The sequence below is a fragment of the Pseudophryne corroboree genome, chromosome 3 (assembly GCF_028390025.1).
Source record: "Pseudophryne corroboree isolate aPseCor3 chromosome 3, aPseCor3.hap2, whole genome shotgun sequence".
NCBI classification, from domain to species: Eukaryota; Metazoa; Chordata; class Amphibia; order Anura; family Myobatrachidae; genus Pseudophryne; species Pseudophryne corroboree.
This window is the reverse complement of record NC_086446.1, coordinates 579,022,236-579,034,605: the sequence shown is the minus strand read 5'-3', so window position 1 is coordinate 579,034,605 and position 12,370 is coordinate 579,022,236. Positions and strand designations below refer to the sequence as shown.

Genomic DNA, 12,370 nt, shown 5'->3' with positions numbered 1-12,370 from the left:
ACTGTAGCTTTATACTTTACCCTTGATGACAACTTGTCCATTTAAGTGAAAATCATTTTTTTAAAAATTAATGCGTAGACTGTATCGTGATGACAGCTGCCATTCAAATACCAATGTCCACTTAAATGTACGAAAATACTGTAAAAAATTGTCCTGCAGATGGAAGCACTGGCCGGTGCAAGTTTAAAAGATAGCTTCACCCAGAAAGATTGTCACGAGGAAAGTATTCCACTTTACCAGTAAGACGTACTTTACCAATCACATTTTGACAAAATTGTCATACATACAGTAATTGGAGTTGCTAGAGTATATTGAATTCAAACAAATTGCATTGTTTTGGTGTACAAGATACAATGCTAGCAAATCGTTGTCCATTGAATCTAAACGTCCACACATTTTTTGGGGTTACTGATTCGGCTACTCTACCAGTGTCATCACTGGGATAGACCGGAAACATGCAATGGATCATACAGGGTTAACCTTCTCCACTCCGCAACTCCCAGCAAGCCAGTGCAACTTTAAAGGAGCAAGAAAGGATAAGCAGTAACAGAGTGAAACCTTTAGAACTACACCAAAGCCAAACTGTAGGGAAGACGACGGTCAAGACAAACCAACGTACAACTGAGCGCGAGGGAGGGAACGCAGTGTCCTCCTGTCAGATTCAAAGAAAAACATTCAAATGTAGGTACCAAAAATCCCCTTGGCATGGGGACAATTGACCATGGGACATTCAACAGCCGACTCCACGCTTAAGCTGCGTGACAGGAGAACCATACACCCAAAGTGGGCATCGCCGGAGGAAAAAACCTGAAATTCTGAAAATATGAGTGATCGTGTGGAACGAGGCACAGATAGTGACCCAGAAGACTTATGCCACGGAAGCCCCATGTCGCATTACCCAGGTGGTCGCTACTGACCTAGCAGAATGTGCAGACACCCGATCTGGCGCTGCCCGCTCCGCACCAGAATAGTTTGAATAGAATAGAGATGATACAGTGGATATAACGTGCAACAGTATGCTTAGTATGAAGCCAACAACAGATCTGAGTGTTGTAAAGAGCAAAGCAGAAAAACTCTGCGGCGGACAGAGGAATTTTTGTCCAGGTAAATTTGCAGGGCCTGGATTACAACTGAGACTGATAGTCCTGGTAAGTTACCGATGGAGAAAATGCTGAAAAGACAACTTCAATGCCAAATCGAACAGCAGAATCTGGAATGGATTATGGCCAGACGTGACCATGAGCTAGAGGAGAAGATGATGACCGGTCAAAATAACAAACATACTAGATGTTGGTGTGGTTGAGGTTGCCAATTCTGGCGCTTCCCTGGACGTTAACAAGCCTGTTGTAACAGAATTTTACACAGAATATTAAGATAATGGTTCACACGGGACAGCGCCCGGTCTGTAACATATCTCCATATTCTGTGTAAAATAGCAAGCATCCCTGCCATTGCACAAGGCCAAAAACCATTGGCCTTCACGTCCTGGACCATTAAATCGAAGAGATCCCATCTTAAAGGATCCACTAAAAGTCTGGAAGAAGCCTGCCAGCCTGTGAACAAGAAACAGGAGTGACCATCGCATTGCCAGAACTGGAACAACACAACCCATCTGAACACAGGAAATAGATAGCCTGGACCAACACCACACTCATCTCCAAATCTCAGGGAAGAGCAAATAATGTTGTGGTGAAGGACCATGGAGGTCAACAACATAAACTTAGGAAATGATGCGTAGCACCTGGCATCCGAAGACGAGTGTACCCACCGGCATCAGACTTGGAGCAAGCGACTGACGACCAAACTGCCTGGGGGTAACCCCGACAGGCAGTAGGCTACTCCGGAGCTCTGGGTCCCGTGAGTTAATTGGTGCCAGAAAAACTGCCTGTGGAGTCAGTCCCCTGACATGGTAAAAATCTGTGTCTTGCAGACTGACTGCATTTGTACGCCCACCTCCCACAAAAGGGAAAGTGAAAATGCCTAGAAACGTTGACCACAGTGCCTTTTGGCAGTCACATAAAGGAAGGTGCTGTGCCCACACTAGTAGCCTGGGCAACAATTGCATCCAACTCAGGCCCTAAAAATAAGATTTTACTTACCGGTAAATCTATTTCTCGTAGTCCGTAGTGGATGCTGGAGACTCCGTAAGGACAATGGGGAATAGACGGGCTCCGCAGGAGACAGGGCACTTTAAGAAAGAATTTGGATACTGGTGTGCTCTGGCTCCTCCCTCTATGTCCCTCCTCCAGACCTCAGTTAGAGAAACTGTGCCCGGAAGAGCTGACAGTACAAGGAAAGGATTTTGGAATCCAGGGCAAGACTCATACCAGCCACACCAATCACACCGTATAACTTGTGATAAACTTACCCAGTTAACAGTATGAACAACAACAGAGCATCAGATCAACTCTGATGCACTATAACATAACCCTTATGCAAGCAATAACTATATACAAGTATTGCAGAAGAGGTCCGCACTTGGGACGGACGCCCAGCATCCACTACGGACTACGAAAAATAGATTTACCGGTAAGTAAAATCTTATTATCTCTAACGTCCTAGTGGATGCTGGGGACTCCGTAAGGACCATGGGGATTATACCAAAGCTCTCAAACGGGCGGGAGAGTGCGGATGACTCTGCAGCACCGAATGAGCAAACACAAGGTCCTCCTCAGCCAGGGTATCAAACTTGTAGAACTTTGCAAAAGTGTTTGAACCTGACCAAGTAGCTGCTCGGCAAAGCTGTAATGCCGAGACCCCTCGGGCAGCCGCCCAAGAAGAGCCCACCTTCCTTGTGGAGTGGGCTTTAACTGATTTTGGCAGCGGCAATCCTGCCGCAGAATGAGCCTGCTGAATCGTGTTACAGATCCAGCGAGCAATAGTCTGCTTTGAAGCAGGAGCACCCAGCTTGTTGGATGCATACAGGATAAACAGCGAATCAGTTTTCCTGACTCTAGCCGTTCTGGCTACATAAACCTTCAAAGCCCTGACCACATCTAGTAACTCGGAATCCTCCAAGTCACGAGTAGCCACAGGCACCACAATAGGTTGGTTCATATGAAAAGATGACACCACCTTAGGCAGAAATTGTGGACGGGTCCTCAATTCTGCTCTGTCCATATGGAAAACCAGATAGGGCTTTTATGTGATAAAGCCGCTAATTCTGACACACGCCTAGCCGAAGCCAAGGCGAATAGCATGACCACCTTCCACGTGAGATATTTTAACTCCACGGTTTTAAGTGGTTCAAACCAGTGTGACTTCAGGAAACTCAACACCACGTTCAGATCCCAAGGTGCCACTGGAGGCACAAAAGGGGGCTGAATATACAGCACTCCCTTTACAAACGTCTGCACTTCAGGCAGAGAAGCCAGTTCTTTTTGAAAGAAAATAGACAGGGCCGAAATCTGGACCTTAATGGAACCCAATTTTAGGCCCAAAGTCACTCCCGCCTGTAGGAAGTGAAGGAAACGGCCCAGCTGGAATTCCTCCGTGGGGGCATTCCTGGCCTCACACCAAGCAACATATTTTCGCCATATACGGTGATAATGTTTAGCCGTCACGTCCTTCCTAGCCTTTATCAGCGTAGGAATAACTTCATCCGGAATGCCCTTTTTCTGCTAGGATCCGGCGTTCAACCGCCATGCCGTCAAACGCAGCCGCGGTAAGTCTTGGAACAGACAGGGCCCCTGTTGCAACAAGTCCTGTCTTAGAGGCAGAGGCCATGGGTCCTCTGTGAGCATTTCTTGCAGATCTGGATACTAAGTCCTTCTTGGCCAATCCGGAACAATGAGTATTGTTCTCACTCCTCGTTTCCTTATGATTCTCAGCACCTTGGGTATGAGAGGAAGAGGAGGAAATACATAGACTGACTGGAATACCCACGGTGTCACTAGTGCATCTACAGCTATCGCCTGAGGGTCTCTTGACCTGGCGCAATACCTCTGTAGCTTTTTGTTGAGGCAGGATGCCATCATGTCCACCTGAGGCAGTTCCCACCGACTTGCAATCTGCGTGAAGACTTCTTGATGAAGTCCCCACTCTCCCGGTGGAGGTCGTGCCTGCTGAGGAAGTCTGCTTCCCAGTTGTCCACTCCCGGAATGAACACTGCTGACAGTGCGCTTACGTGATTCCCCGCCCAGCGAAGAATTCTGGTGGTTTCCGCCATCGCCACCCTGCTCCTTGTGCCGCCTTGGCGGTTTACATGAGCCACTGCGGTGATGTTGTCTGACTGAATCAGAACTGATTGGTCGCGAAGCAGGGTCTCCGCTTGACTTAGGGCGTTGTATATGGCCCTTCGTTCCAGGATATTGATGTGAAGGCAAGTCTCCTGACTTGACCACAGACCTTGGAAATTTCTTCCCTGTGTGACTGCCCCCCACCCTCGGAGGCTTGCATCCGTGGTCACCAGGACCCAGTCCTGAATGCCAAATCTGCGGCCCTCGAGAAGGTGAGCACTCTGCAGCCACCACAGGAGAGACACCCTGGCCCTGGGGGATAGGGTGATCAGCCAGTCCATCTGAAGATGTGATCCAGACCACTTGTCCAACAGATCCCATTGAAAGGTCCTCACATGGAACCTGCCGAAGGGAATGGCCTCGTATGATGCCACCATCTTTCCCAGGACTCGCGTGCAGTGATGCACCGACACCTGTTTTGGTTTTAATAGGTCTCTGACCAGTGTCATGAGCTCCTGAGCCTTCTCCATCGGGAGATAAACCCTCTTCTGGTCTGTGTCCAGAATCATGCCCAGGAAGGGCAGACGAGTCGTAGGAATCAACTGCGACTTCGGAATATTTAGAATCCAGCCGTGCTGTTGTAACACTTCCCGAGAGCGTGCTACGCTGATCAGCAACTGCTCTCTGGACCTCGCCTTTATGAGGAGATCGTCCAAGTATGGGATAATTGTGACCCCCTGCTTTCGCAGGAGCACCATCATTTCCGCCATTACCTTGGTAAATATTCTCGGTGCCGTGGAGAGACCAAACGGCAACGTCTGGAATTGGTAATGACAATCCTGTACCACAAATCTGAGGTACGCCTGATGAGGTGGATAAATGAGGACATGAAGGTATGCATCCTTTATGTCCAGAGACACCATAAAATCCCCCCCTTCCAGGCTTGCGATGACCGCTCTGAGCGATTCCATCTTGAACTTGAACCTTTTCAGGTATATGTTCAGGGATTTTAAATTCAATATGGGTCTGACCGAACCGTCCGGTTTCGGTACCACAAACATGGTCGAATAATAACCCTTTCCTTGTTGAAGGAGGGGAACCTTGACCACCACCTGCTGAAGATACAATTTGTGAATTGCAGCTAACACTATTTCCCTCTCTAAGGGGGAAGCTGGCAGGGCCGATTTGAGGTATCGGTGAGGGGCATCTCCTCGAATTCCAGCTTGTATCCCTGAGACACAATCTCTATTGCCCAGGGATCCACCTGGGAATGAACCCACTTGTGGCTGAAATTTCGGAGACGCGCCCCCACCGGGCCTAGCTCCGCCTGTGGAGCCCCAGCGTCATGCGGTGGATTTAGTGGAAGCCGGGGAAGACTTCTGTTCCTGGGAACTAGCTGTGTTGTGCAGCTTCTTTCCTCTGCCCCTGCCTCTGGCAAGAAAGGACGCACCTTGGACTTTCTTGCCTTTTTGTGAACGAAAGGACTGCATTTGGTAACACGGTGCTTTCTTAGGTTGTGAGGGAACATATGGCAAAAAATTTGACTTTCCAGCAGTAGCTGTGGAGACCAGGTCCGAGAGACCCTCCCCAAACAATTCCTCACCCTTGTAAGGTAAAACCTCCATGTGCCTTTTTGAGTCGGCATCGCCTGTCCATTGCCGAGTCCACAGGACCCTTCTGGCAGAAATCGACATTGCATTTATTCTAGAGCCCAGTAGGCTAATGTCTCTTTGAGCATCTCTCATATACAGGACAGCATCTTTTATATGCCCCAGGGTCATTAATAGGGTGGTCTTCTGTTTGCCGGCTGTCGGGCTCCCGGCGCTCAGTATACCGGCGCCGGGAGCCCGACAGCCGGAATACCGACAATTATTTTCCCTCGTGGGGGTCCACGACCCCCATAGAGGGAGAATAAAATAGTGTGGCGCGCGTAGCGCGCCACCGTGCCCGTAGCGTGGCGAGCGCAGCGAGCCCGCAAGGGGCTCATTTGCGCTCGCCAAGCTGTCGGTAAGCCGGCGGTCGGGCTCCCGGCGCCGGGATGCTGGTCGCCGGGAGCCCGACCGCCGGCCAGCCGTAGTGAACCCCATTAATATAGTATCCTTGTCCAAGGTATCCAGATCCTCAGATAAGGTATCCGTCCATGCTGCTACAGCACTACACACCCAGGCCGACGCAATTGCCGGCCTTAGTAAGGTACCTGAATGTGTATAAATGGAGTTCAGGGTACCCTCTTGCTTTCTATCCGCAGCATCTTTTAGGGTGGCCGTATCCTGTGACGGTAGGGCCACCTTCTTGGATAAGCGTGTTAGAGCTTTGTCCACCCTAGGGGAGGATTCCCAGCGTAGCCTGTCCGTTGGCGGGAAAGGATACGCCATAAGCATCCGTTTGGAAATCTGCAGTTTTTTATCTGGAGATTCCCAAGCTTTTTCACATAACTCATTTAGCTCATGTGAAGGGGGAAAGGTCACCACCTGCCTTTTTTCCCCATACATATGAACCCTCTTGTCAGGGACTGGGGTTTCCTCTGTGATGTGCAACACCTCCTTCATTGCTATAATCATATAACGTATAGCTTTAGCCAATTTAGGCTGTAACTTTGCATCATCATAGTCGACACTGGAGTCAGAATCCGTGTCGGTATCTGTGTCAACAATTTGGGATAGTGGGCGCTTCTGAGACCCTGACGGCCTCTGCGACATAGGATCAGGCATGGGCTGAGACCCCGACTGTCCTAAGGTTTCAGCTTTATCCAACCTTTTATGCAAGGAATTAACATTATCATTTAAAACCTTCCACATATCCATCCAATCAGGTGTCGGCGCCGTCGGCGGAGACACCTCATTCATTTGCTCCCGCTCTACTTCCACATAGCCTTCCTCGTCAAACATGTCGACACAAGCGTACCGACACACCACACACACAGGGGATGCTCTTCTTGAAGACAGTTCCCCCACAAGGCCCTTTGGAGAGACAGAGAGAGAGTATGCCAGCACACACCCCAGCGCTATATGTCCCAGGAATCACACAGTAACTTAGTGTTAACCCAGTAGCTGCTGTATATAATGTTTTTGCGCCTAATTTATGTGCCCCCCCTCTCTTTTTACCCTCTTCTACCGTGAATCTGCAGGGGAGAGCCTGGGGAGCTTCCTCTCAGCGGAGCTGTGGAGAGAAAATGGCGCTGGTGAGTGCTGAGGAAGAAGCCCCGCCCCCTCAGCGGCGGGCTTGTCCCGCGTTTCTGTGTAAAATTATGGCGGGGGGCTCATGCATATATACAGTGCCCAACTGTATATATGCCCAACTTTTGCCAAGAGGTCCTAATTGCTGCCCAGGGCGCGGCGCGCCCCCCCCCCCCCCCCCACCCTGCACCCTACAGTGACCGGAGTATGTGGGTTTAGTGTGGGAGCAATGGCGCACAGCTGCAGTGCTGTGCGCTACCTCAGTTTGAAGACTGGAGTCTTCTGCCGCCGATTTTGAAGTCTTCTTGCTTCTTTCACCCGGCTTCTGTCTTCCGACTCTGCGAGGGGGACGGCGGCGCGGCTCCGGGATCGGACGACAAAGGGTGAGATCCTGTGTACGATCCCTCTGGAGCTAATGGTGTCCAGTAGCCTAAGAAGCAGGACCTATCTTCAGAGAGTAGGGCTGCTTCTCTCCCCTCAGTCCCACGCTGCAGGGAGTCTGTTGCCAGCAGATCTCCCAGAAAATAAAAAAACCTAACAAAATACTTTCTTATAGCAAGCTCAGGAGAACTCACTAAACAGCACCCAGCTCGTCCGGGCACAGATTCAAACGGAGGACTGGAGGAGGGACATAGAGGGAGGAGCCAGAGCACACCAGTATCCAAATTCTTTCTTAAAGTGCCCTGTCTCCTGCGGAGCCCGTCTATTCCCCATGGTCCTTACGGAGTCCCCAGCATCCACTAGGACGTTAGAGAAAGTACAACCTTAGTAAAGGGAAATGCATTTAAGGAACGCTTGGTGTCAAAATCCGCATACCAAGCGCAAAGCCTAGCCTCAACAGCTGCAGGAGAAGCCAGGGCCGCTACCGGAGCTCCGTGATTCACGGCCTAACCCACATAGCCTGCAATTGCATGTAGCTGTTCTGCCAGGTCCAGCAATGAATTTCTGGAACAGCACAAAGGTCTGTGAGTCACTTGTCAGGACAAGCATCCAGGTATCAAACCACCAACGTAAAGGCCGGTAAAGGACGTATAACTGCCCCAGCAAACAAAGAGGAGTTTAAAACAAACCTCAAAGTTCTTGTCCCACAGATCTGTAAAGGATGCAGAGTCTTGAACTGGATGAGCAGTGTGTCTAGCTAAGCGTGCCACCAGACATCCACAGTGGGAGACTGGTCTCACGTGGTGACTCAGGCTGCTTAAAGAGGCTAAAGCGATGCACACTAGAGAGGACAGTCTCAAACACCAAAAGCCATACGCTTCAGAAGCCAGGGTATATCCGACACTGGCTAAGTACCTGCTCCCCTAGAAGGAAAGGAATCCAGTCGCAGTTCTAGCCTGATGTGAACTCTGAAGCACTACGAGCTTTTGAAACGTCCCAGCCCAGAGATGAAGTCCACACTGGCTGCCCATGGCAGACAAGGTGCCACACCAAACAGTTGTGTGTCACCAAATCCACTGGACATTTTGAGCACAAGGACCCCAGTTGTCCACATGTTAACTATATAGTACACTGTAAAATAGCCTCAACCCTGACCACAGACATAGTACCCCGGCTTTTCCTATGTCTGTAACCGATGCAGTGGTGTATAGAAATGGGGCAGGTCTGAACAAGTGAAAGCAGCACTGAACAGGCACTAGCATCTGCGACACCAAACACTTATGAGAACGAAAATACTACAACAATACCGCTGCCACCTAAAACAAAACTCCAGTTAGTTACTTAGCCTTCCAGAATTGGCCAACACTGGAGTCACAGAGAGGTGATGATGCTTGTGTAGGTGCAGAGAATGGGCCTAATTCAGACCTGATCGCAGCAGCAAATTTATTAGCTAATGGGCAAAACCATGTGCACTTCAGAGGGGGCAGATATAACATGTGCAGAGAGAGATTTAGATTTGGGTGGGGTGTGTTCAAACTGAAATTGCAGTGTAAAAATAAAGCAGCCAGTATTTACCCTGCACAGAAACAATGTAATCCACCCAAATCTAACACTCTCTGCAAATGTTATATTTGCCACACCTGTAGTGCACATGACTGTAGCCATTAGCTAACACATGTGCTGCTGCCATCAGGTCTGAATTAGGCCCAATGTCCAGTCAGCAGCTACGGCTTTCTCTGTACTATCAGGACAGCACTGTAGCAGAAGGAGAGTATAGCCATGTCCAAGCTCAGCCACTCTGCCTTCAACTCTACACTGACCAGTGTACTCCCACTGCTTCTGGTATAAACACTGGCTTGGCCCATCAACTAGGGATGCCTGAAGCATGTGCGCTCCCAGAGAGGGAAGCCGCTGCAGAGACCTGACAAATGGCAGGATCATTTGGGACGGAGCTGCCGCCTCTAAAAGGGTGGGAGTGTATTGGCCACAGCCCACGAGTCCAAATGGTCTTAGAAAAGACTGGAGTGCACTTGGGGAGCGACTATAAGCAGAGCACAGCCAAGCTATAGGTAAAAAAAGGAGAGAAAATATTACAATTAAAAGAAGAAAAAAAAAATAACTTCAGTGTGGCTGCACAGCTGCCCCTGAAAATATTTATTTATTAACAGTTTCTTATATAGCATAGCATATTCCATTGCGCTTTACAATTGTGGCAACAGTAATAGGTAATAACAGACAGACCTAGGTGTAGGAGGGCCCTGCTTGCAAGCTAACAATCTATAGGGAAATGGGCACTGGTACACAAGGATATATGCTACCTATTGCATAATGGTCCAGCTAGATTGCAATGGTTCTAATGAGCTGTATGATATGATCACCCAACAATGTTGGCCAAGGGTCCGGAGGATGTAATAGTGAAGAAAAAATATGTGAGATTATGTGTTATTAGATAGGAGACATTGAAGGCTACGGGGTATTTATTTGCCCATCTCAGTCGGCACTTAAAAAGCACTGGCTTGTTGGGAATGTAGGAACATACATTTAAGGCTACAGTGTAGATTAAATACTACACCCCATCTGCAATCCCATGGTCAGTGTCCCCCAGTCCGGATGAACAAGAAATTAACATTACAAACACACAAAAGATTTCCTAGAATTTAGAAACGTGTGTTTATGTTCCCATAATTCAGCAGAAAAAGATATGTCACACTCATAGACAGAGATTTGAAAGCAATACAATTTAGAAAATGTGTTGGAAAGAAATTAAATGCGCTTAAGTAGAAGCTGCCCACAGCCAGTGGTTAAGGTGACACCAACACCCTATAGATATACAGCCACACAAAGAACTGTACCACTGTGTATATAGGCGTTACATACATATATCATAAAGAATTTATCTTTTCTACCATATAACTGTGTGTTTGGAACTTTACACGGTTTGCACCAATGATTTCTAAAGGTTCCTTAAATTAGAAAAAGAAATACAATACAATAGTGCAGTACAATTACACACAAATTATTGTATAGGAGAACGGTGGTTTGGCCTTGTCAAAAGTTTTGGTAGTAAGAAGGTGGAGGTAATGATAAATGATCAAAAGCATTCCATCAGAGATTTCATAAGTTGTCATTCTTTTAATGTTATTTATGGAATAGAGTGCACCTTTAATAAGTTCTATATAGGACTTACCAATTGTCCTTTAAAGACGAGAATTGGCGAACATTTACGCAATATTCACATGTCCTATCCCTCCATTTCAAGGAAGTTCATCAGTGTAATGTATGTATAAAGAATTTTTATGGTTTAAAAAAAGTGAATAAGAGCGTAAGATGCCAAGATTCAGCATCCAAATTAGCACGTACTGAAAGGGAGATGATCTGCAATTATCAAACTTTAATACTGTATGGCCTCAATAAGGATTTTGAAGTCAAATGGTTTCTCTGATGGGTGGATTTTAATGTTTGTTACTTGTTTTTATTATGCAATATAGGTTGTAATTTGCATCCACTGTCTAGAAGTTTTATTAATTATTTTCTTTATTCTATGTCTTTGACACTTTGTGTCCTCCGTTTTGATCTCCAATAATATGGGTGCCAACTGTATTATATATGAGGTTTTAATTAAGATGGCCGCCGCACCGAATATATAAATATTCCATTGTCCATAAATGATTGAATATATAAATATTCCATTGTCCAGAAATGATCGGGGAGTCTAATTAAGAGCGGAAGTACGTCACCAGAAGTGACGTCCATTGGAACGCATATGAGACCGGAAGTGACTATACTAGGAACGCATAGCGGAGCAGCGACTTCCCGTAGAGAATTGGTTTTAACCACTTTCACCTGAACCATTTGGATTTCACAAATACATGGACAAGTGGCTCGCTCTGTCTTATGTTTATATGTATTTAGATAGATTATGTACTCAGTGTCTGGTATTAGGCTTTCAGTGTTTGTAATCACCACTTAACTGCTGGGGGTTTAAAATAGGATTTTAATACCGACCGGTAAATCCTTTTCTCTTAGTCCGTAGAGGATGCCGGGGACTCCGTAAGGACCATGGGGTATAGACGGGATCCGCAGGAGACATGGGCACACTATAAGACTTTGAATGGGTGTGAACTGGCTCCTCCCTCTATGCCCCTCCTCCAGACTCCAGTTAGAGAACTGTGCCCAGGGAAACGGACATTTCGAGGAAAGAATTTATTGTTTAAACACGGTGAGTGTCATACCAGCTCACACCTCGAACACGCCACAGAACGTGGCATTCAATAGAACACCAGCCAATGGCATGAAAAATATACAGCCATATGCTGCGATAATATGTAACACAACCTGTGTGTCAACACAACCAATAATAAGATACCGCATGCCATGGCATGAACAACGTCAGCAACAGCCTGACAGAAAAGAAACAACACAAGAGTGTAACCATAATCAATAACTGCAGATACAGTACGCACTGGGACGGGCGCCCAGCATCCTCTACGGACTAAGAGAAAAGGATTTACCGGTAGGTATTAAAATCCTATTTTCTCATACGTCCTAGAGGATGCTGGGGACTCCGTAAGGACCATGGGGTTTATACCAAAGCTCCAGACCGGGCGGGAGAGTGCGGACGACTCTGCAGCACCG

At 47.6% G+C, this 12,370-nt stretch overlaps 1 protein-coding gene across 8 annotated transcripts in view; it reads right to left on the bottom strand.

The window, feature by feature from the left end:
• Positions 1 to 12,370, bottom strand: part of GBF1 (golgi brefeldin A resistant guanine nucleotide exchange factor 1) — a 530,929-nt gene that overhangs the window by 129,887 nt on the left and 388,672 nt on the right. The gene's annotated exons all lie outside the window — the stretch shown is intronic.